Source organism: Lepidochelys olivacea (assembly GCF_965140295.1).
Source record: "Lepidochelys olivacea isolate rLepOli2 genome assembly, chromosome: 4".
Taxonomy (NCBI): domain Eukaryota; kingdom Metazoa; phylum Chordata; order Testudines; family Cheloniidae; genus Lepidochelys; species Lepidochelys olivacea.
In genome coordinates this window covers 134873986-134896423 of record NC_140414.1, presented here as the reverse complement: position 1 = coordinate 134896423, position 22438 = coordinate 134873986, and the positions used below count along the sequence as shown (strand labels likewise).

The 22438-nt window shown below is 44.2% G+C and overlaps 1 long non-coding RNA gene across 1 annotated transcript; it reads left to right on the top strand.

Moving 5' to 3' along the window:
- Positions 1-7987: 7987 nt before the first annotated feature.
- LOC311519997 lies at positions 7988-15849 on the top strand. Its single transcript, XR_014711441.1, has 3 exons — positions 7988-8148; positions 10207-10340; positions 15657-15849. It is a non-coding gene; the product is annotated as an uncharacterized lncRNA (long non-coding RNA).
- The last annotated feature ends 6589 nt before the right edge of the window (positions 15850-22438 follow it).

The following is a 22438-nucleotide window of genomic DNA, read 5'->3' as shown; positions in this document are numbered from 1 at the left end:
ACAGGCTAGACTTCCAGATCCAATGCAGTGCAACCCTTTCTTATCTTAATCACCCTGCCTTTGTCTGTAAACAAAATACTGACTCCCTGCCCCAGGGGCACCTGTCCTCTTTAGAACTTACATTTCACACTAATGCTGTAGTTAAGACCTTCATTTGGGAGCTTGCACACCTCCTATATGAAACTCAGGGGGAGGCTTCTGCCCTCCCTAAATGGCACCCTTGGGAACTGAGGCACAGGGTACAGTAAGTGACTTACTCAAGGTTACACGGAAGTCTGTGGCTAAGCAAGGAATTGAACCCAGGTCCCTTGAGTCCTATTTTAGTGTGCTATCCACCAGCCCATTCTCCCTACTCTACTTTGAGAATATAAATATTCGCAATGTTAATCCAATGTTGCTCACAAAAATATGTACATGAATTCAACATACTGGGCAAAACAGGAAGGCCAATGCAGTGCAGCAAGTGACTAGACGAGGTATTCATGAGACTTTTGACTCTGAAACATAGGTTTTTAGGCTTTCATTGGATGAACTGCTGCTGAAATTGATGCAAACTGCCAAGGATGCACTCAGAAAGAACACAGGATGCAGTCAAAGAACTGGACCTATAGGAGTAAGTAATATTTTCATTAGGATTATTTACATAATATACAGAAAAAAAAGGGCTACGTTTTCTGGATCAAATTGAAAACTCAGTGTGCCTGCAGGGGCGGGGGGAGAGATACCAGTGAAAGGAGGACACTCAGGCCTAAGAATAGCAAACTATGCTTTATTGAAGGAAGGAAGAACTTACTCTCCGATCTGCGCGGGGAGCCCCTAGGATGCACGGAGGGGCTGCAGGGGACTCTGGCCATTCAGGACAGCTGACCAGGCAGGACTCTGCCGGGGGCGGGGGAGTCCTCTGCAACGTTATATTCTCCATGCTTATCTCGGGGTTACAGGGGGTCAACAGCTGGTTACAATCTTATATATATGATTTATGCTTATTACATAAACTGACTTGTTTACAGGCAAAAATATGCTGAGCTATGCTACAATATCTTTTGGCAGCGTCTGTCGGACAAAGTTAGTTGAAACTGCCTGCATCCTCTGCTTACATCCAGTCACATACTCAGTCCACCACTTAGCTCCTCGCCAATCTTCTGCAACCTTGACCCTACACTCAGATTAAACTTCCCTGTTTTATAGCACAGCAACTCTTTTTCTCTCACCATATCTGTGATTATTGAACAACTTTTGTTGGCAATAGAGCAGAAATTCAATTCTTTTTCACTTGAAGGTGGGGAAAATTTAGGGTTTTGACAGCATGGGTTTTTACCACATTCTCCCCCTTCCCCCATTTTCACCTTTCCATCTTTTACCATGCTCACTCGCTCCTCCTTTTAAGAGATTGGTGATCATAAACACATTTCTTATTGTAACACATCAGTTCTAGAATCCATGCAGGGGATGCTGTAATGGAAAATTCTCCGTAAATTTGTCAAAGCCCACAAATTAAGGAAGATTATTCTTCAAGACAGCTCAAATATTTTCAAGTATCAGGGGGTTGCCGTGTTAGTCTGTATCCACAGAAACAACAAGGAGTCCGGTGGCACCTTAAAGGCTAACAGATTTATTTGGACATAAGCTTTCGTGGGTAAAAAACCCACTTCTTCAGATGCATGCAAATATTTTCAGTCTCTAATACACAAATGGTCTAAATAGGGGAGACTGATCCCTTCACCATTAGACAAGCCTGCTGCAAAATGATTCCTGCAGTACATAAGTGCAAGCAGAGAGTATATAGCGCTTTTCACAAGCGCTTCCATCATACAGACAACAGCAAAGCCTTTAAGAAATGCCGGAGAATGGGAAAGCTTACACTCGTAAAGAGGCACAATTTATCTTTGTGTATGCCTACCTAGCAGCTTGGAGGGTGCTTCCAAGAACAGGAGAGATAGAAATACACTAGCTCTGCTTGTTGGATCATATGAAAGAAGTTCTGTATTAAAATCACAAATGAGTTTGATTCCCCAGAGTTTAAATTCCAGGGTATTACTAATTAAGAGGTCTCTTGGTTTTTGGTACTGTTTCTCTCCCTCTGTGTGTGAAACTTGCAAGCTGCTAATTGCGTTAGTACATTCTAAGACAGAGTCTGTTCTCAAAGCAATTCACACAGAGAGACTCAAAGCAATACTCTGTAACAACAGAAACAGCACCCAGAGACTCCCTGCCCTTTTATTGTATTAACAATTGTGATTAAAATAGAGATAGAGGATGGATGTGGATGGATGCTTGGTGGGGATAATAACGGAATGATCAGGGAGGTGCCAGCCTAAGAATCCAGTGTCCATCGGCTGAAGAAGGCGTCAAGTGGAAATAACCAGAGGACCCCCGGAGGGCAGACTGGAATCCACCCAACAGCCTCAAGAATGGGAGCACCAAAGAACAAGATAACATCTGGCAGCACGGAGCCGTCAGGAATGTGCCATCTGCTGATTGATTCAGCAACAGCATGATGAAGCAATTCCCATAGACTGGCATAGGAAGAAATTCCTATAAAAATGGACTCTAGAAAGTGAGAACTTTGGGGTCTGATTCTGCAAATCAACTTCCAGGAGCATCAGATGAGCATCTGACAAGGCCCTGCACCCTCCTCATGTCCAGGCCACCTGGCCAGTGGCTTGGCATGAGCAACTCTAAGGCTGGTAACTATGATAACAACCGTGCAGAACCTGTGTGTGTGTATGAATGAATGTGTGAATAAATATGAAATTGAATGGAATGTTATAGCTATAACTAACTGCTTACTAGGATTCTTTCTGTATTCACAATAAATGTGGTATTTTGCCTTTTCCCTTTAATGAGATCCTGCTGGTTTTTAATTTATTGGTATAACATGCTCAAGCGAGCACGCTAAAAATATCGAAGTGGCTGAGGTGCCATAAATGTCTATCTACCTGAGCTGAGAATTGCACCTCCCATAAAGGGTATGCTGGGTAGATATACCCTTTAACAAGCAGAAAACAATAAGCCATTGCAGTTTTGAAGGTCAATTTTTATTAATAGTTTTTAAGACCAGAAAGCACCAGTATGATGATCTAGTTTGACTCTCTGCAGAACATAAACCATAGAATTTCATCCAATAATTCTTGCATCAAGCCTATACCTTCTGGTTGAGCTACCCTACAGCATATCTTTTAGAGAGACATTCCTCCTTGATTTTAAAAACCACAAGTAGAGACTTTGCCATTATCACTTGAAGTTGTTCCAGCGGTCTATTACCCTAATTGTTAGAAATTTGCACCTTATGTCCAATGTTAATTCAACCTTACTTCTAATCTAGCTTCAGCCTCCAGTCTTTTTATCTGCTAGATTAATCAGCCCTCCTCTATTAGAAATATTCTCTCCCAATGGGTACTTATAGACTGTGATCAAGTGACCTCTTAACCTTCTCTTGGATAAAATAAGTATTTTAGAGAACTGTGCTCCTTAATAAACCGTTGAACCCTACTTCTTATCCTCTGTTTAAAAACTCTTTTTGGAACTTGGTCATTTTAAATTTCGTGCCAGTCCGGTCTTTACTATCTACTTGATAGATTTATTATTATTTCCTTATATGTTGCCATAGATGTATGTGATACTGAAGAGAGATGAAAGATTTCAATGATTTGGAAAGTTAATGATGTAATGTTGGGATAGACACCATGGGGCACCTATAGAACAAGTTTATATAGTATATATCTAGCCGTGTGTACACTATAATCAGTTATTGTGTTCTGTGACACAAAACACAACTGAATAAAGGCAGTTCATATACTTCAGAATATCGCATCTCATGATTCAACTTCATGTGAGAGTTTAAGCCTGGAAGATACCCTGGTATAAAAACAAGGGGTGGGATCTTCACAGGGGCCAAAGGGAGTTAGACTGCCCAACTCCCATTGAGATTTAATGGGAGTTGTATGACTGAATTACTTAGGTCCTTTGAAGATCCCAGTCTATCCCTCATATAATATCACCTGTTTCCCTCTCAAAATGAGATCTTGTCAGCAAGTCCTGGAATGTCACAACTTTGTTTTGTGTCCAGGTAATAATGCCAAGATTTCTGACGAGTCTGACACTTGATGGTACTTCTGTACAGTTGGTACTCAGTCCACCCTTAGCTCCATTTTGTGTGAGCTAACACTTTAAATCAAGGACATGCTTGAGTCCACCCTTGTGAGTTGAGAGGCCAGTCGCATGCCATCACACATTGACAGCACAAAAGACACCTGGTCTATACGGTTCCTTTTAATCTCTTTCAGGAACAAGGGAATAAATGATAATAAACACTGTCTATAATACCCGTAGAGAGAAGTTCCTGTGGTGGGAGCTAGCATTAGGGTTAGAGGGGCTATGGGCTGGTTTTTAAAAGGTTTAAGATAATTATTTGTAGTAACTGTTTAATAGTAACTAGAAATTGTTACTCTTTCCCACATCCCGCATTAAAGGTACTGCTTTAGCTGGTGTCTGTGAGGAATGGAGGATAGAGGAACAAGAAGACAAAATACTGTTTAAAATACTTTCAAATGAATATAGGACAGTTGCATTATTTAAAATTATTTACAGTATAATATGCCACTCCACCTAAGTAAGGTAACAGTGCTCAGCTGACTGGTATCTCTTATCAGTTATGCTATTCAGATAGTCGTTTCCAGTAATAATACCCAACATTCACATAGCCCTTTACCATGCTCAAACCATGGAGGAAACATTGATTAAAATGATTCTACGAATGCTGGCTCTTTAATCTGTGGCAGAAAGTTGGCTGTCTGGGTGGGTGTTTTCTTTAAATTTGGGATTATAAATCCTGCATTCTGGCCTTCAAGTAACCTAAAATAGATTTCAGGGCACCTAGCGGAGGTCTGAACAGCCAGTTATGGGATTTTAGGTGCTAAAGTTTGCAAACGGGACCCTCAACACCAAAAAATACTTTACAAATATTTTTAAACACGCTCTTTACATGAGTAATGTTTGTTTCGGCCAGTTTTAAGAGTGAAGTAAAACTGTTCGTTTTAAAGAAATCAAAAAGGCACGTTAGTAGAATCCATAAGATTATAGAGAGCAGTGATGTTTGATCCTGGGCACATTAAGGCCATGTAGTTTAAAATAACTGATACCAGCACAGAACCTGCTATGAAGCCAAAGCCTCTTTGAGCACCAGTCTCCATATTACAGCATTGAACCACTTTAGGACTACATTGCAAATAGCTTTAATGCGGGGGGAGTGGGGGGGGGAGGGGATGTGGCTCACAACAGTAGGACTGTGCCGTTGCTCACTTTGGGTTGCATATAAAGCATTTGTTAAACTAGGTCATTTCTTGTCAGCTCCATGAAGAAATAGTTCAGAAATAACTCATCTGGTGGCTGTGGCTGGCAGCTTTAAAGATAATCAGTGGCTCTTGTTCATTGTAGATATCTTTTCTTGTTTGCGGTTGGAGTGTGCATCCTTTATACCCAAAGTTAAGTTTTGGCCCTGAATAATGTGATGCAAAGAAAATGTCTACATGGGCCTTGAACAGATAAAGCGTTGCTGTTCTTTACCTGTAGCTAACAAATATTACTGATATATTAAGTGGAGAGTTGGAAAAGTCACTGTAGGACTTGAAGTGAGGAGGGTGCACGACGTGCAATGATTTTTGCATTGCTCCGTGCTCTGTTTTATACTGAGAGCTTGAGGTTTTTGCTTCCTGGTTTTTGTGGATCTAAAGAAACTCTAGAGTTTTAGGGGTAAAATACGGAAGGATGTAAATAATGGTTTGCGAAAGGTAACATTTGCAAACTCCGACATGATACTTGGCTTGAAAAAGGAGCAGTGTTAGAAGCAGCCAAAGCAGAGATAGTTGGAGGATTTCTACAGTTTTAATTGGACTTTCGTAGCCCTGTGCTGATTGGTTATTTGCTCCAAACCACCCCACCATCCCTTGCACTCTCTTCACCTCACTGTCACTCCACACCTGTCCCCCCTATGCTGTTCTCCCCTGCCCGGCCCCCAGTGTCCCTTCCCTTCAACGTCCCTTCTCCTGTCACTTTTCTTTCTATTTAGCTGATCTTCTCCTAACTGACCCCTGCCAGTCAAAGCAAAATGGTCACACTAATATTGCTACAATCCCATTGTTTACTCTGTTTGCATGTTATCAACCTTTTCCTAACCCTTGTCTGTCTTGTCTATTTAGGTTGCAAGCTCTTGAGGGGAGGAACTGTCTGCTACTCTGTATTTGTCCAGCACCTAGCACAGTGGGGCCCCATTCTTGGTTGGTCCTGAGGCAGTACCTTAACAAACATTATTGATAATTATGGGATTGCCCATTTGTACAATACAGCAAGTAAGTTGAGCAGGATATGGGCTTCCTCAGTGAAACACCACATCAGAAACCAAATGGATGGAAATCGGATGAGAGATGTATAGAAGGAGGGAGAACCAGCAGATAATACCATAGATGCCAGCTTCCTCTGGGTCCCTGGGGTGCTCATTCCCCCCAATCCACCCCAGACCCCACTCCCACCCCACGCCTTCTCTCAAGCCCCCTCCCCTGCCTTTCCTCTTCCCGCCCAGTTCCAGCCCCTCCCCTGAGCATGCCCCCCCCCAGCACTTCCTGCATGCTGAGGAACAGCTGATGGCAGCAGGTGGGAGGCACTGGGAGGGTAGGAGTTGATTGGTGGGGCTGCCAGCGGGCAGGAGGTGAGAGGGAGAAGGAAGGTGTCTGCCAGTGGGTGCTAAGCACCCACTAATTTTTTTCCATGGTTGTTCCAGGGCTGGAGCATCCACGGAGTCAGCACCTATGGAAAATACTTAGTCCTGCCCCAGTGCAGGGGACTGGACTAGATGACCTATCAAGGCCCCTTCCAGTCCTACATTTCTATGATAGCTAAGAGCAGAGGTGGGTATTAGTTTTCACTGGGAGGCTATGTATTGGCTATGAGTTGACCAACCTCAAAGAGAGGCTCCTTCAGTGCCATCTGGGAGACGGCTAAGTTTTTAAAGTTGTTCTAAAAACTAAAACACAGTGCTTCCAATTAGAGAGTAACACAGAGATGCTGGCTCTCACCCTGGGAAAGAAAGAAGAGCGCAATTTTATGCAAAAGCATCTGTGCCTACTTAGAATTTGTGGTGCTTGTAGAGCAGTGGTTCTCATTGTGTAACCTGGGTTGCAGGGGCCAGGTGGCAGGGCAGCGGCAGCCCGGGGCTGACCCTGGACCCAACCCCCGTGGCGCGGAGCCAGCTGGCTGCTGGCCCAGGACTCCTGCCCTGCGGCTGCTGCGGCCTGGACCCTGGGGCCCCGGCCACGTGGGGTGGGCCGGCTGCCCCAGACCCCGCGGGGTGGGCCGGCGGCTTGTCCCGGTCCACCACCACATGGCTGCCCCAGACCCCGGAGCTCACAGGGCCAGGCAGCTTCCCTGGACCCTGCGGGGCCGGCTGCCTGTCCTGACCCCAGACCTCTGCCCCGGTCCCCCACTGCATGGCTGCCCCAGCCCCCAGAGCTCACGGGGCCAGGCAGCTGCCCTGGGCCCCCCGACCCCACAGTGCTGGGCAATGGGGCAGCCCGGACCTCTCAGCACCAGGCAGCCAGGAACCTGGGACTCCAGCGTGGGCTGACACACTTTACCTCAGAATAACACCCTGTACCCCATGTTCACCATTTTTATGTGGTTATGAAATATATTTTGTACAAAGCATGCCTTGTGAGGTATAATTTGAAAACTCATGAGCTACTGAACATCATTATCTTGTTAATGTGCATCTCATCATTGTCTATGGAGTTATGAGATTTTGCTATATGTTTATTACTCAAGCACGTTGTGAGTCTGGGGAACGGCCACGGACTAGTTCCTCAGAAATAAAAAAGGCCAATAACAAAGGTCACATACACAGAAGGTGCTAGCAAGAAATTTACAGTTCACCCGAGAGATGCTTCCAATCTCATGTACACAGGAGACTGCTTTGTCTATACCCCAGCAGGAGGGTGTTCCTGAAGGAGAGGAGGAGAGTATAAAATAAGAAACGATGGCTCCTTAAGCCCCTCCCCCCACTTCCCATCTTGACACCTGGAAGCAAGAGCATTTGGAAGACAAAGAGTAGCACCACTGAACTGCAGTAAGAGATGGTCCTAACTGCAAGGCTTTCTGGTCAGTATGAACTGTGAACTGCCCACAGCATCTGGTGGGGTGAGAAACAAAGTTTACTTAGCTTGGCAAAGTTTAGCATTTAGACTGTGATTTTATCATTTTATTTCTTTTTGTAACCAGTTCTAACCTTTTATGCCTGTATCACTTTATAATCACTTAAAATCTATCTTTCAATAGTTAATAAGCTTGTTTTATTCTTTTATGTAAACCAGTGTGTTTTGATTGACCTGTTTGGGGAAATCTCTGCTCAGGTTAACGAGGGCTGTGCATATTCATTTTCTTTGATAAAATGACCGACTTATGAGCTTGCACTGTCCAAGGGGATCTTAAGCAATGTAAGATGCACAGTTCTGAGGTGCAAGGCTGGGGCATTTGTGGGTGTCTCCCCATGTATAGTTCATGAGTGGCCGGGAGAGTATTCATATAACTTTGTTGGGTGCTAATTGCTGTGAAAGCAAAGCCTCGAGGGGCTGCCTTTCACTAGCAGAGCCAGGTGAGAGGTATCCTGAGCTACAGAGTGAAGGAGGCACAGCGGTTGCACAGCCCAGATTGTACCCCGGGTGATGTCACACCTTCTCTTTCTCCATTATCCTTGTTGCTCTTCTCTGATAACTTTTTTTCACATCAGATTTGCATTTTTGACTCTCTCATATACTGCACAAATGTCTGTTTGTTTTCTAGTCTCCTCTGTTCCACTCCTCTTCTCCACCACCCTCCCCTTCTACTTTGTTCTTATTTTTATGAGCAGGGAACCGCCCTGTAAATCTCCTAATTTTTGAACAGTGATAAAATGGCACCTTTGCCATTACACTATACCAAATCTTCATTCTTCCCCCAGACCTTAGTTTGCAGGTAGCATTCTCTAAAAATGTGCGGGAGGAGCTTCTTTCAATGAGACAGATTGAAGTTGGTCCAATAAACTATATTACCTCCCCCACCTTCTGGCTCTAGTATCCTGGGACCAACGCGGCTACCACACTGCATGCAATGAGACAAATTAGCATTTAGTTGGCAAAGGCAGATTTGGCTAAAAGCTAGTATGGCAGGGTTTTATACTAGTAGGACGTCTTCATTTTAAAGAGAATTTGAGACTCCGGGCCAAACACCTTTTTAAAATATGGTTATAATGGGGCTTTTCATGACCGTGTAAACATAATGGTTCTAGATTAAGTTTAGTTCAAAGATAAAATGTTGTAAATCCTGTCTCGGCACTGGTGGCCAGGCTTTGTCTTTCCGGCTCATGTATTGCTGGCAGTAGTAAGTTTCTGCAATCGGAATTTAGGTGAGGAGTTTGTTACTGATGTGTGGAGTGGAGCAAAATGTCCCATCGTTGTACCGGTTGGGCACAGATAGCTTGCTTTTTAAAATAAAAGAACCATTCTGTCACAGACTGTAGCGAGCACCCTCTTCTAGCTACCCACAGGGCTGCTGTTAGGGGAATCCACGCCGCAGGACCAGATTGACCCCTGAGATATCCCAGTTACATAAACACACCTCTCTGCCAGAACTTTACCAAAAAAGAATGTAGCTTCTGGTTTACAGTGTTACACTCTCAGGGGCACTCAGTAACTGGACAGCAGTCAACACACACAACACTTTGCACAGTCTAACACCTTTATGCTCTGTTATACTTAACCACGTAAAGCGTGGGAGAGTACAGATCATATATGGGCTGGGGTCCATGTCTCTTGGGTTGTCCAGAGTCCTTGAGGCCATCTGGGTTCAGGAATGTGGTCAGGGTCCCACCCCCCTCCATGAGGCTCCCACATGCTAGGTGACCTCTCCCTCCTAGAGCCCCTTACCCTGCTTCTGTGATCTTGCTTTCTCCTGCCCCATTCTGCTTCTTCCTCCTGGCTCCTGTTCCTATGTGTTTCTTTGTTGAAACATCTCCTGGCAAATTTCCGCTCCTCCTACCTTCCCTCCTCCATCCAGAGGAATCAGCTAAATTGTTTTTTCTAAGACTGCAGCATCTATTTTGCATAACCTTTGTGAGGTCTAAATACCATCATTAACCTTAAGTATTTCCCTGTGTTTCTGTCTCTGGTGTACATGCTACAGGCTGTGTCCAGCAGTTTTTCATAAGACGACTTCACAACATCAATCAGAATTCTTAAGTTGTACAGGCGTAGCCCCATTCATCACACCAGATATGACTTGAAAGTATTCAGCAAGCAGACGACCGTTGTAAAAAGGTACCATTGTACACAGTAACTTGTCTGACTCCATCAGCACTCTAATTTATTCTTAAAGGAAACTTTCACCTACAGGACATAAAAGTTATTGCAAATACAGTGACACCTGTACTGTTCTGTTCTATAAAGGATTTTTATAACACACTTGTCGGGGTTCCTTCCCCACTCTGAACTCTAGGGTAGAGATGTGGGGACCCGCATGAAAGACCCCCTAAGCTTATTCTTACCAGCTTAGGTTAAAAACTTCCCCAAGGTACAAACTTTGCCTTGTCCTTGAACAGTATGTTGCCACCACTAAGTGTTTTAAACAAAGAACAGGGAAAGAGACAACTTGGAGATGTCTTCCCCCAAAATATCCCCCCAAGCCCTACACACCCCCTTTCCTGGGGAGGCTTGAGAATAATATCCTAACCAATTTGTTACAAAATCATCAAAGACCCAACCCCCTGGATCTTGGAACAATGGAAAAATCAGTCAGGTTCTTAAAAGAAGGATTTTATTAGGTAAAAATCATCTCTGTAAAATCAGGATGGAAAATACTTTACAGGGTATTCAGATTCAAAACACAGAGGATCCCGCTCTGGGCAAAACCTTAAAGTTATGGAAAACAGGAATAAATCTCCCTCTTAACATAAGGAAAATTCACATAAAACAAAAGATAAACTAATCTGCCTTGCCTGGCTTACCTATACTGGTTGAAATATTGGAGACTTGGATTAGGATGGGTTGGAGAAGATGAATTTCTGCCTGGCTTCTCTCAGTCCCAAGAGAGAACAACCACGTAAACAAAGAGCACAAAAAAAAGTCTTCCCCTTCCCCCTCCATCCCAAGATTTGAAAGTATCTTGTCCCCTCATTGGTCCTTTGGGTCAGGTGCTAGGCTGAGCTTCTTAACCCTTTACAGGTAACAGGATGTTGCCTCTGGCCAGGAGGGATTTTATAGCACTGTATACAGAAAGGTGGTTACCCTTCCCTTTATATTTATGACAACACTCATCACTCTAGTATTAGAGCGCCTTCCAGTAGCGTGTTAAATAATGTGACTTCACAGCTGTCATATGGTGTTAGTTCTCTCAGCCTCTCCCCAGAGGGAGAAGTGGGTGCAGTGGTGTGTGTCTTGTCTTGAGGGGTTCTTTTTTATTTATCTGTTAAAATATACCTGTTACTATGTGTTTATATGAGAAGAAGCAAGGTCACAGAAATGTGCCTTGCACTGAAATGCAAGGTGGTGAGGTTTGTGATAGACCTTAATTCCTGGGGGAGTTTATTCCACAGGCTGGGACCAGACCTCTGTCATAAATATAAAGGGAAGGGTAAACACCTTTAAAATCCCTCCTGGCTGGAGGAAAAATCCTTTCACCTGTAAAGGGTTAAGAAGCTAGGATAACCTCGCTGGCACCTGACCAAAATGACCAATGAGGAGACAAGATACTTTCAAAAGCTGGGAGGAGGGAGAAAAACAAAGGGTCTGGTCTGTCTGTGTGATGCTTTTGCCGGAGACAGAACAGGAATGGAGTTTTAGAATTTAGTAAGTAATCTAGTTGGATATGCATTAGATTATGATTTCTTTAAATGGCTGACAGGTTTCAGAGTAACAGCCGTGTTAGTCTGTATTCGCAAAAAGAAAAGGAGTACTTGTGGCACCTTAGAGAATAACCAATTTATTTGAGCATGAGCTTTCGTGAACTACAGCTCACTTCATTGGATGCATACCGTGGAAACTGCAGCAGACTTTATTTATACACAGAGAATATGAAAAAATACCTCCTCCCACCCCACTGTCCTGCTGGTAATAGCTTATCTAAAGTGATCATCAAGTTGGGCCATTTCCAGCACAAATCCAGGTTTTCTCGCCCTCCACCCCCCCCTACACAAATTCACTCTCCTGCTGGTGATAGCCCATCCAAAGTGACAACTCTCCACACAATGTGCATGACAATCAAGTTGGGCCATTTCCTGCACAAATCCAGGTTCTCTCACCCCCCCACCCCCCTCCCAAAAACCACACACACAAACTCACTATCCCGCTGGCAATAGCTCATCCAAAGTGACCACTTTGTGGGGAGAGTGGTCACTTTGGATGAGCTATTGCCAGCGGGATAGTGAGTTTGTGTGTGTGGTTTTTGGGTGATGAGCTATTGCCAGCGGGATAGTGAGTTTGTGTGTGTGGTTTTTGGGAAGGGGGTGGGGGGGTGAGAGAACCTGGATTTGTGCAGGAAATGGCCCAACTTGATTGTCATGCACATTGTGTGGAGAGTTGTCACTTTGGATGGGCTATCACCAGCAGGAGAGTGAATTTGTGTGTGGGGGGGTGGAGGGCGAGAAAACCTGGATTTGTGCTGGAAATGGCCCAACTTGATGATCACTTTAGATAAGCTATTACCAGCAGGACAGTGGGGTAGGAGGAGGTATTGTTTCATATTCTCTGTGTGTATATAAAGTCTGCTGCAGTTTCCACGGTATGCATCCGATGAAGTGAGCTGTAGCTCACGAAAGCTCATGCTCAAATAAATTGGTTAGTCTCTAAGGTGCCACAAGTACTCCTTTTTTTTTAAATGGCTGAGAAATTAAGCTGTGCTGAATAGAATGGATATTCCTGTCTGTGTGTCTTTTTGTAACTTAAGATTTTGTCTGGAGGGATTCTCTATGTTTTGAATCTAATTACCCTGTAAGGTATTTACCATCCTGATTTTACAGAGGTGATTCTTTTTTACTTTTTACTTCTATTAAAATCCTTCTTTTCAGAAACGGAATACTTTTTCATTGTTCATTGATCCAAGGGTTTGGGTCTGTGGTCACCTATGCAAATTGGTGAGGATTTTTACCAGACCTTCCCCAGGAAGTGGGGTGCAAGGGTTGGGAGGATTTGGGCGGGAAAGACATTTCCAAACAACGCTTTCCTAATAAATAAACCCAGATAAACGTTTGGTGGTGGCAGTGGAAGTCCAAGGGGAAAGGGTAAAATAGTTTGTACCTTGGGGAAGTTTTAACCTAAGCTGGTAAAAGTAAGCTTAGGAGGTTTTCATGCAGGTCCCCACATCTGTACCCTAGAGTTCAGAGTGGGGAAAGAACCTTGACAACCTCAAAACACACTCAGGACTACTCCTCAATCAGACAGCTCCCTGTTTTAAGTGACCACTTTAAAATTTCCCATAGGTCAACATGACTGGTCTTCTTAAAAGCTACATCTTCTATTTTACCGATTTCTGGAGGTTTCCTGAGAAGTTGCTTCACACAGGATTTGCTGTATTTGTAATACTGAAAGCCACTAGCAGGTGTGACTGAAATTCTATATATTTTGGTGTTTCAGAGAGGACAAAAGTATGCCAAAAATACGTTGTAAAGAGAATGTCAACCTTCTTTGGTGAAAAAGATGGACAGATTATTTCCTGAGAAGTACAGCATGAACATATATCCCTTTGTAAAAGAAGACATAAGGAGGCATGAAACTGTGTTTATATACAGTCTCCCATTTGGATTTTGCACATACTCTGATAAACATAAATTCAGGATCTCTTGGCACTCTTACCTGAGCATGATTTGCCAGAGAGTTTGGAGATGAAACACTATAAACATTGTGGTGTTTCAGGAAGTGGTGGAACACTTCATGGATTCGAGCTAGACCATGTGCTGAATCAGTTTGTTACTGTTATTAGATATGCGTTTCTCTTCTGTCTGTTACAAGCTAGTTTAACATTTACATTGTTTGCAGGCAATGCTCCCTTTTTCTTTTGGGGAGTAATTAATTCATTAATTTATGAAGCTACATTTGAAAGTACTTATATCAAAATCACTTATGTGGCTTTACATAGTTAAAGTATGATGAATCAGAAAGCAAACTACTTATTTCAGTGAACCTTAGACACCAAATTCCATAGAACTTGGATAATAACAATAATGAGTTGCAAATTGCTGCAATGACAGATAGTGCTCAAAATACACATGAAATTGGTTCTGTACAAATACCTAAGGTAAATAGATTTTTGACCAGTCTAATCTAGGCTCTTGAAATAACCTGTTCCACCTCCTTGTTATCAGGGGGAGTTTATCAATAAAATTTGCTTTTCTAGTAGCAAGGATTTCAGGTGAAAAGATAAGTAGATATTTAGTGTTAAGGTATGTCCACACTTGCAGAGTTTTTGCGCTGTAAGTTTCACTGGTGATAGGGAACCAGCGAAAGTAAAACGCTAGTTCGTGTACTCACTTAATTCCTCAGGTTTCAGAGTAGCAGCCATGTTAGTCTGTATCCGCAAAAAGAAAAGGAGTACTTGGGGCACCGTCCAGACTAACCAATTTATTTGAGCATAAGCTTTCGTGAGCTACAGCTCATTTCATCGGATGCATGCTGTTGAAAATACAGCGGGGAGATTTTATATACACAGAGAACATGGAACAATGGGTGTTACCATACGCACTGTAACGAGAGTGATCAGGTAAAGTGAGCTATTACCAGCAGTGTTTTTCAAACCGTGAGTCGCGACCCACTACTGGATCGCCTTGATCTGGTCAGCACTGCTGACCAGGATGTTAAAAGTCCCATTGGCGGTGCTGCCCAGCTAAGGCAGGCTAGTGCCTACCTTTTCTGACACCGCGCTGTGCCCTGGAAGCAGCCAGCAGGAGGTGCAGCATCTAGGCAGGGGGGCCACGGGGCTTCGCATGCTGCCCCTGCCCCAAGCACTGGCTCTGCACTCCCATTGGCCAGGAACTGGCCAATGGGAACTGGGGGCGGTGGTGCCTGTGGGAAAGAGTTGTGCAAAGCCACTAGTGCACCTCCACCTAGGAGCTGGACCTGTTCCTGGCTGCTTCCAGGGCGCAGCACAGTCTGCAGTGCCACAACAGGTGGGAAGCCTGCCTCCGCATCCCGACTGCACCGCTGATGGGGAGCCGCCGGAGGTAAGTCCATGCCTCAACCCTGCACCCCAATCCCCTGCCCCAGCCCTGAGCCCCCCACCAAACCTGGAAACCCTTCCTTCACCCCAAACCTCCCATCCCTGGCCTCTCCCACGAGCCTGCACTCCCAGCCCAGAGCCCTGACCCCCTCCTGCACCCCTGCCCCAGCCCAGAGCCCCCTCCTACACCCTGAACCCCTCATTCCAGCCCCACCCTGCAGCCCTCACCCCCGCACCCCAACCCTCTGCCCCAGCTCCGTTGGGTCATGGGCATCAACAATTTTCTTCAACTGGGTCCCCAGAAAAAGAGTTTGATGCTTCTAGGGTCTTTCATTCCATAATCTCATAGGAATACTCTGGAAGGCAACGTGCTGCCCTATATGTGCACAAAACAGCTTTGAGTAAATTTGATTTTTTTTTTTTTACAGGGTCGAGGGAGAAAGGAGGAGAGGGCATGCGTACACTCCAATAACGGGCAAATACCAGAAATGTGGTTTGGATTACTCCCTGCCCTGTCTGGATGCTCATCTGAAGCTCTGCATTTTCCCTCCCACTCCGATCCTCTCTCTTGCATTCCTCTTAGTGACTTGGGAAAACATCAATAAATGATTCTTCTCTTTCCCATCCGCCATGCCCATTACTGAGGTTCTTGTTGTAATTGAGATTAAATGTGCTGCGTTTCGATGCATGGCCTTGTCTATCCAATACTTGTTTCATGTGATCAAAGGGTCAGAGGGAAGCCTTCCCAGCTTTTGTGGGTTTTCAGTAACTTCTTAAATTGAGGAGGCAGCGGCCTATTGTGCTTTAAGGGCTTGAAGGTGAAGATGAGCCTAAACTTGGTGAAAGAAGAGGAGCCAGTGCAGGGTTTCATTACTGGAAGAATATGATTTTGTTGCGGATTGTGAGACATTCGCATGAATTCCAGAGATGCTGAAGCCGAAGAACATAAGAATGGTCATACTGGGCAGACCAATGGTCCATCTAGTCCAGTGTCCTGTCTTCGGACACTGGCCAGTGCCAGATGCTTCAGAGGGGATGAACAGAACAGGGCAATTACTGAGTGATCAATCCCCTGTCATCCAGGCCAACTTCTGGCCGTCGGAGGTTTAGGGATGCCCAGAGTGTGGGGTTGCATCCCTGACCATCTAGGCTACTTGTCATTGATGGACCTATCCCCCATGAACTTATTCAATTCTTTTTTTGAATCCAGTTATACTTTTGGCCTTCATAACGTGCCTTGGCAATGAGTTCCACAAGTTGACCGTGCATTGTGTGAAGAAGGACTTCCTTTTGTTTGTTTTAAACTTGCTGTCTGTTAATTTCATTGGGTGACCCCTGGTTCTTGTGTTATGTGAAGGGGTAAATAACACTTCCCTATTCACTTTCTCCACACCAGTCATGATTTTATAGACCTCTAGCATGTCCCTCCTTAGTCATCTCTTTTCTAAGATGAACAGTCCCAGTCTTCTTAATCCCTCCTCGTATTGAAGCTGTTCCATACCCCTAATAATTTTTGTTGTCCTTCTCTGTACCTTTTCCGATTCTAATGTATCTTTTTTGAGATGGGGTGACCAGAACTGCAGGCAGTATTCAAGGTGTGGGTGTATCATGGATTTATATAGTGTCAAGATTTTAGTGATGAGCATAGATACAGGTCAGGAAGTCGAAGAGAATGGTGGCAAGGTTACCAGTCCAAGGGATGGGAAATATAAATGCCTTTTAAAAACATTAGGCACCATGTTAGCTCAACAGCAGTAAGTTGCAAAGCCACGTTCTACTGGGAGATGGCCTTGACATGTCTAATATTCATAGCACAACAGGGTTGCAGTCTAATGGAAGCCTCTAGGTGATACCATAATGATACTAATAAAATCTGAGCTAGCAGAAGCTGTTGGATTGCACTTGGTCTCAAAAAAGGAGAACGGGGTATATGCCATTGCTCTTTATTTTTTCTCTCCCCTAGAAAAAAAGCGCTTGTGAAAAGCATTCGCATGGCGGCCTGGTGGTGAGAGAACAGGTACCGAATGGCCAGTAGCTGTGCAAGCTTCCTCCTGCAGCTCCACTAATGTGTATCAACCCTGTAATAGAGGGATCACCGATCTGGTCAATGACTAGCTCAGTCTTCAGGCCCATTCAGTCACACGCATCTCCAACAAGAGTAAAGAGATTCCTAGTCTCTAGGGCCTAGATATATTTTAGACTTTTTTTTTTAAGTGGATTGTTCCAAGGTGGCATTTAAAACCTTGTCAGTTCTTATACAAGACCCTGGGAGATGACTGTCCCATCTGGGCTGCAAGGAGATGGAGAAGAGCTATTAGATCATCCCGTGCAGGCTTAGCTGCTATGATCCTATGAAAAGAAAAGCGAAACGAACTCCCAGATTTGTTTCGTGACACACTTTTTCGAGCAGTTTCCCCCACCCCTCTTGTTTTCAAGATTGGCTGAAGGGGAGCAATTCGCCTATTTCTTTACTACTTTATAATGCAACAGGTGTGCCATTTAGTGGGGGCAGGGGTGGGCTCCTGCTTCCCTCCCCTCCCCCCGAGTTTCCGTACAGGAGGCCTGGGCCGGGCACAAGTCCTAGACCCAGGCCGATCTTAATCTGCAGCGCAGCCCGTGTGTGGAATGTGCGTTCTGCAGAGGAGGGGTGCTGCTCCCAGCTTGTGCTCCTGGGGCAGGAAGTCAGCATTTTGTTGATAAACAGAGGCAGGGTGATTAAGATAAGATAAAAAGAAAAGGAGTACTTGTGGCACCTTAGAGACTAACCTATTTATTTGAGTATGAGCTTTAGCTCAAGTGAGCTGTAGCTCACGAAAGCTCATGCTCAAATAAATTGGTTAGTCTCTAAGGTGCCACAAGTACTCCTTTTCTTTTTGCAAAGACAGACTAACACGCTGTTACTCTGAAACCTAAGATAAGATAAAGGGCTGGTAATTAAATTAAGGATCAGGAAGTCGTTAGATGAGCCTGTAAAACAGGAATCAATCTCTTCAATCAATCAATCAAACACTTCAATCTTTCTGGTCACGCAATCACAGACATGAAGGTCGCTATCTTAAAACAAAAAAACTTCAAATCCAGACTCCAGCGAGAAACTGCTGAATTGGAATTCATTTGCAAATTGGATACTATTAATTTAGGCTTAAATAGAGACTGGGAGTGGCTAAGTCATTATGCAAGGTAGCCTATTTCCTCTTGTTTTTTCCTCCCCCCCCCCCCAGATGTTCTGGTTTAACTTGGATTTAAACTTGGAGAGTGGTCAGTTTGGATGAGCTATTACCAGCAGGAGAGTGAGTTTGTGTGTGTATGGGGGTGGGGGGGATGTGAGAAAATCTGGATTTGTGCTGGAAATGGCCCACCTTAATTATGCACATTGTAGGGAGAATGGTCACTTTGGATGAGCTATTACCAGCAGGATAGTGAGTTTGTGTGTGTGGTTTTTGGGAGGGGGGTGAGGGGGTGAGAGAACCTGGATTTGTGCAGGAAATGGCCCAACTTTATTATCATGCACATTGTGTAAAGAGTTGTCACTTTGGATGGGCTATCACCAGCAGGAGAGTGAATTTGTGTGGGGGGGTGGAGGGTGAGAAAACCTGGATTTGTGTTGGAAATGGCCCACCTGATGATCACTTTAGATAAGCTATTACCAGCAGGACAGTGGGGTGGGAGGAGGTATTTTTTCATATTCTCTGTGTATAAATAAAGTCTGCTGCAGTTTCCACGGCATGCATCCGATGAAGTGAGCTGTAGCTCACGAAAGCTCATGCTCAAATAAATTGGTTAGTCTCTAAGGTGCCACAAGTACTCCTTTTCTTTTTTAGGAATCCCTCTGTGGGCAGTGGGGTGTTGATGACAGAACGCAGGGGACTCAGAAGAAATACAGCCAAGGTTACATTCAGGCTTTGTGTCAACCTATGTCACTCAGGGCTGTGAATAAACCACTCACTTGAGCGACATAAGTTACACCGACCGAAGCGCTCATGTGCACAGCTTCTCCCACTGCCATAGCTTTTGCCGCTTGTAGAGGTGGTTTCATCTATCTGCTTTGGCAGAGAGTGTCTTCACCAGATCTGCTGCAGCCATGCCCCCATATCGGTATGGCTGTGCTACGGAAAAGAGGCAAGAAAAGAGGGAGATGTGAGGCGGGTAGGTGAAGAGAAGGGGCCAAAACCCAGGGAAGGGAGGGCAGTGGTACAGAGAAGTTCCCACTCTACCTGTGGTGCTTACGTGTGATATCTGAGCGCCTCACAATGTCTAACCGATTTCTCCTCACAGCCCTCGCTGAGGTAGAGCAGTGCTGTTGTCCCCATTGTTCAGATGGGGCACTGAGGCACAGAGAGACTAACAGCCAAATTTTCAAAGGTATTTAGGCACCTAGTGGGATTTTCGAAAGCCCTTAGACGGTTAGGTGCTTTGTAAACCCCACTAGGTTCCCAGCTGCATCTTTGAGTGCCAAAAAAACCTTTGAAACTCTGTCCCTAAGGCACTGGCCTGAGGTCATACAGGAAGTCCGTGGGGGAAGTAGAACCCAGATCTCTGAGGGCTAGCTCCCTATCCACTGAACCAGCCTCTCTCTCTGCTACATGCTGCCAAAAAGGGGACTCTGTTAGTTGGGAGCAAAACCAAGAAGGCCAGTTCTCTTGAGACTCCAATAAACGGTCCAAGGAGGCTGGGAAGGAGGTCATGGTTGACAGCATGAAAAGCAGCACAAAGGTCAGGAAGGACGAAGAAAGAGAGAGAGAATGAGAGTCAGATGAGAGGAGATCACTAAACCCCCCGAAGGGGTGGCAGGTTCTTCCCCATGAGGGGCTGTAGAGCAATGCCTGCTGTGCAATTTTACCTTTTAACTGAAAACTATTTTGTTTTGTCATTTTTTGTTCTGAGTTCCAGAAAAGGAAGGAATGAGAAAGTGTCGTATGACTATCAGATGTGTTTATGCCTCAAATTCTTAGGGTTTCCGCTGTAGTCAGGCCAATTCCAGAACAAAGAACAGAAATTGTCTCCACAGAGCCCATAAAGTTAACAATTATTGTCATGATTTGTATTATTCACTGGGCACCATCTGTGTGCTCAGCACTGTTCAGAATATATCAGAAAATCTAGTCCCTGAGCCAATGTGCATAAAATGTGTAGCCCTGGATAAGATGGCTCAGACATTTAAGTATGAAGCATATTGTTCATGAGCACATGTTAATATCTATGAGTGGAGGCACTGACAGCTATAGAAGTTTTACCTGACTACACACTGGAAGATTTGACTCCCCAAATTCCTTTCAAGGGGAAGAGCTGCCCAGAGCTCCTGTGCCTGTTTGTTTTCCTTTCCTGTCTTCAGTGGCCCTGATATACATCAGAAGTCTCAATTTTTTTCTCAGTTTTCACATGTGGAGTTTTTTTAGTGTTTGGTTTTAAATATTCTTCTGTGAGAACTGCAACTCAATCACTGTAGTATTGTGTTTAACAGCCTTCTGAGTCTCATGATAATTGGTTTTCTTAAGGCCCCAGCTCCTGGAGTCAAGTGGATATGTGATGATTTCAGCCTTCGTTCTTAAAGAAAAAATAAGTTCCTCGCCCTCATGGCTGTAGAGAAAGCTTCAAAATGTGGTCCCAGTGCACCCTAAAGGCTCAAAAAGCAGCAGGGAAATAAAACTAACACAAATCTATTATTTTTAAATAATCTCAGGATTTTTAAGCAAATTTCTTTTTTGATGAGCCTGATTCATTATTTTTGAACATTTGGGGTAGGCAACATTGTGAAAGTGACTTGAAAGTGTCAGTTTCACTCCTGTTTAAAGTCAGTTTCTAGTCTATTGTTTGTAGTGATGTAACACCCATAGAGCCCCAGGCAGGTGCAGTATAAACTCATGGGACCTTGCCCTAGCAGGATGGTTCCAAGAGTTAATGATTTAGTCCAAGCTTGTTGACTGCAAAAAGTAAGTAGCCTAAATGATAGAAAGTAATCTAGATTTGTTTTGGGGGGCAATTATTGTATTCAAGAGTTAGTAACAAAGTAAGAATATACTTTAAAATTTTAAACCTAACCAATGTCCTTTAAGAAGTGACTTGCCAAAAGATGTCAGAACATGTTAGTATTGGAGCTGAGTGGGTCTAATATTTATTTAATTTTCTTTCTATATATAGGAATTAGATACAGTGCTCCTGACAGATAATTTCTAAGTTATCTTAAAAAAACCCCCAACACCTAGAGTTTTCAGGTGCCTAAGTAGCCCCTGGAATCATTGTTAAAGTTGCCCCCCGTGAAAATCTGAAAATCTGCCGTTCCTCCTGCAGGGAACTCCCAACCCAAGTTCCTCAGTAAAGCAACTACAACGTTGTTCAAATCCCACATCTGAACATTTCACTGTTCAAATTTCCTGGGCTGTAATGGAGATAAATCTGCTATATAACAGGACTGAAGACTCAATGCCTCATTTCAAAGCCCAGGGCTGTTATGTTTCTTGCAGTCCTGTCAAAGTGGAGAGTGTCAAGTGGTTCAGAGAACAAATTCCAAGTAGAACTCTGGAGAGTTAAGGCTCTTTAACTGGGCAGACCATGTTTTCCTCCTAACTGAGCCTCAGGCAAAGTAAAGGCATGTAATTCACAATTACGGGATTTAATGGTAATCGAAAGTGAATGCAGAGCACCACCCACTGCCTGACCTGAATACTGCTAAGAATTTTGTAACATGGGCGCAATATCTTCTTATACTGTCACTCACAATGTTAGTGAAGTAGGGCTGAGAAAAAGGAAATATGCTACAGATCAGGGGTTCAAAAACTAGATCAACAAATCCTTTTCTTACTCTTGCAAAATAGGCATGTGGCTATTACTTGCCACTTTGGCCACTGTCCTACTAGAAATTAGTCCTGAAGAGCTCTGTGAATCAACTGTTTGCACTTGTGTGAAGCCCAAAGTAGTGACAATCCAGCCCCAAGACTGACCGTGTATAGAATTAGTTCTAGCCCCATGCAGTACTCGGCAACCAACTCTTAACAGGAAAAACAAGGACAGGACCCAGGTTTGTAAATAACTTTCCATAGCCCACGTCTTGCACTTACCAACATGGGCCAAAGCATTTTTTTTTATCATGCTAGGGCCTTGCTTCATCTGTGTGAGTAAATATGGCTCACCGGGTGGCTCTGATTCCATCCTCCAGGGTCCACTCTCAGTTTAACACAATCTTTGTAATCAATACTGGAAAAAAGGGCAAAGA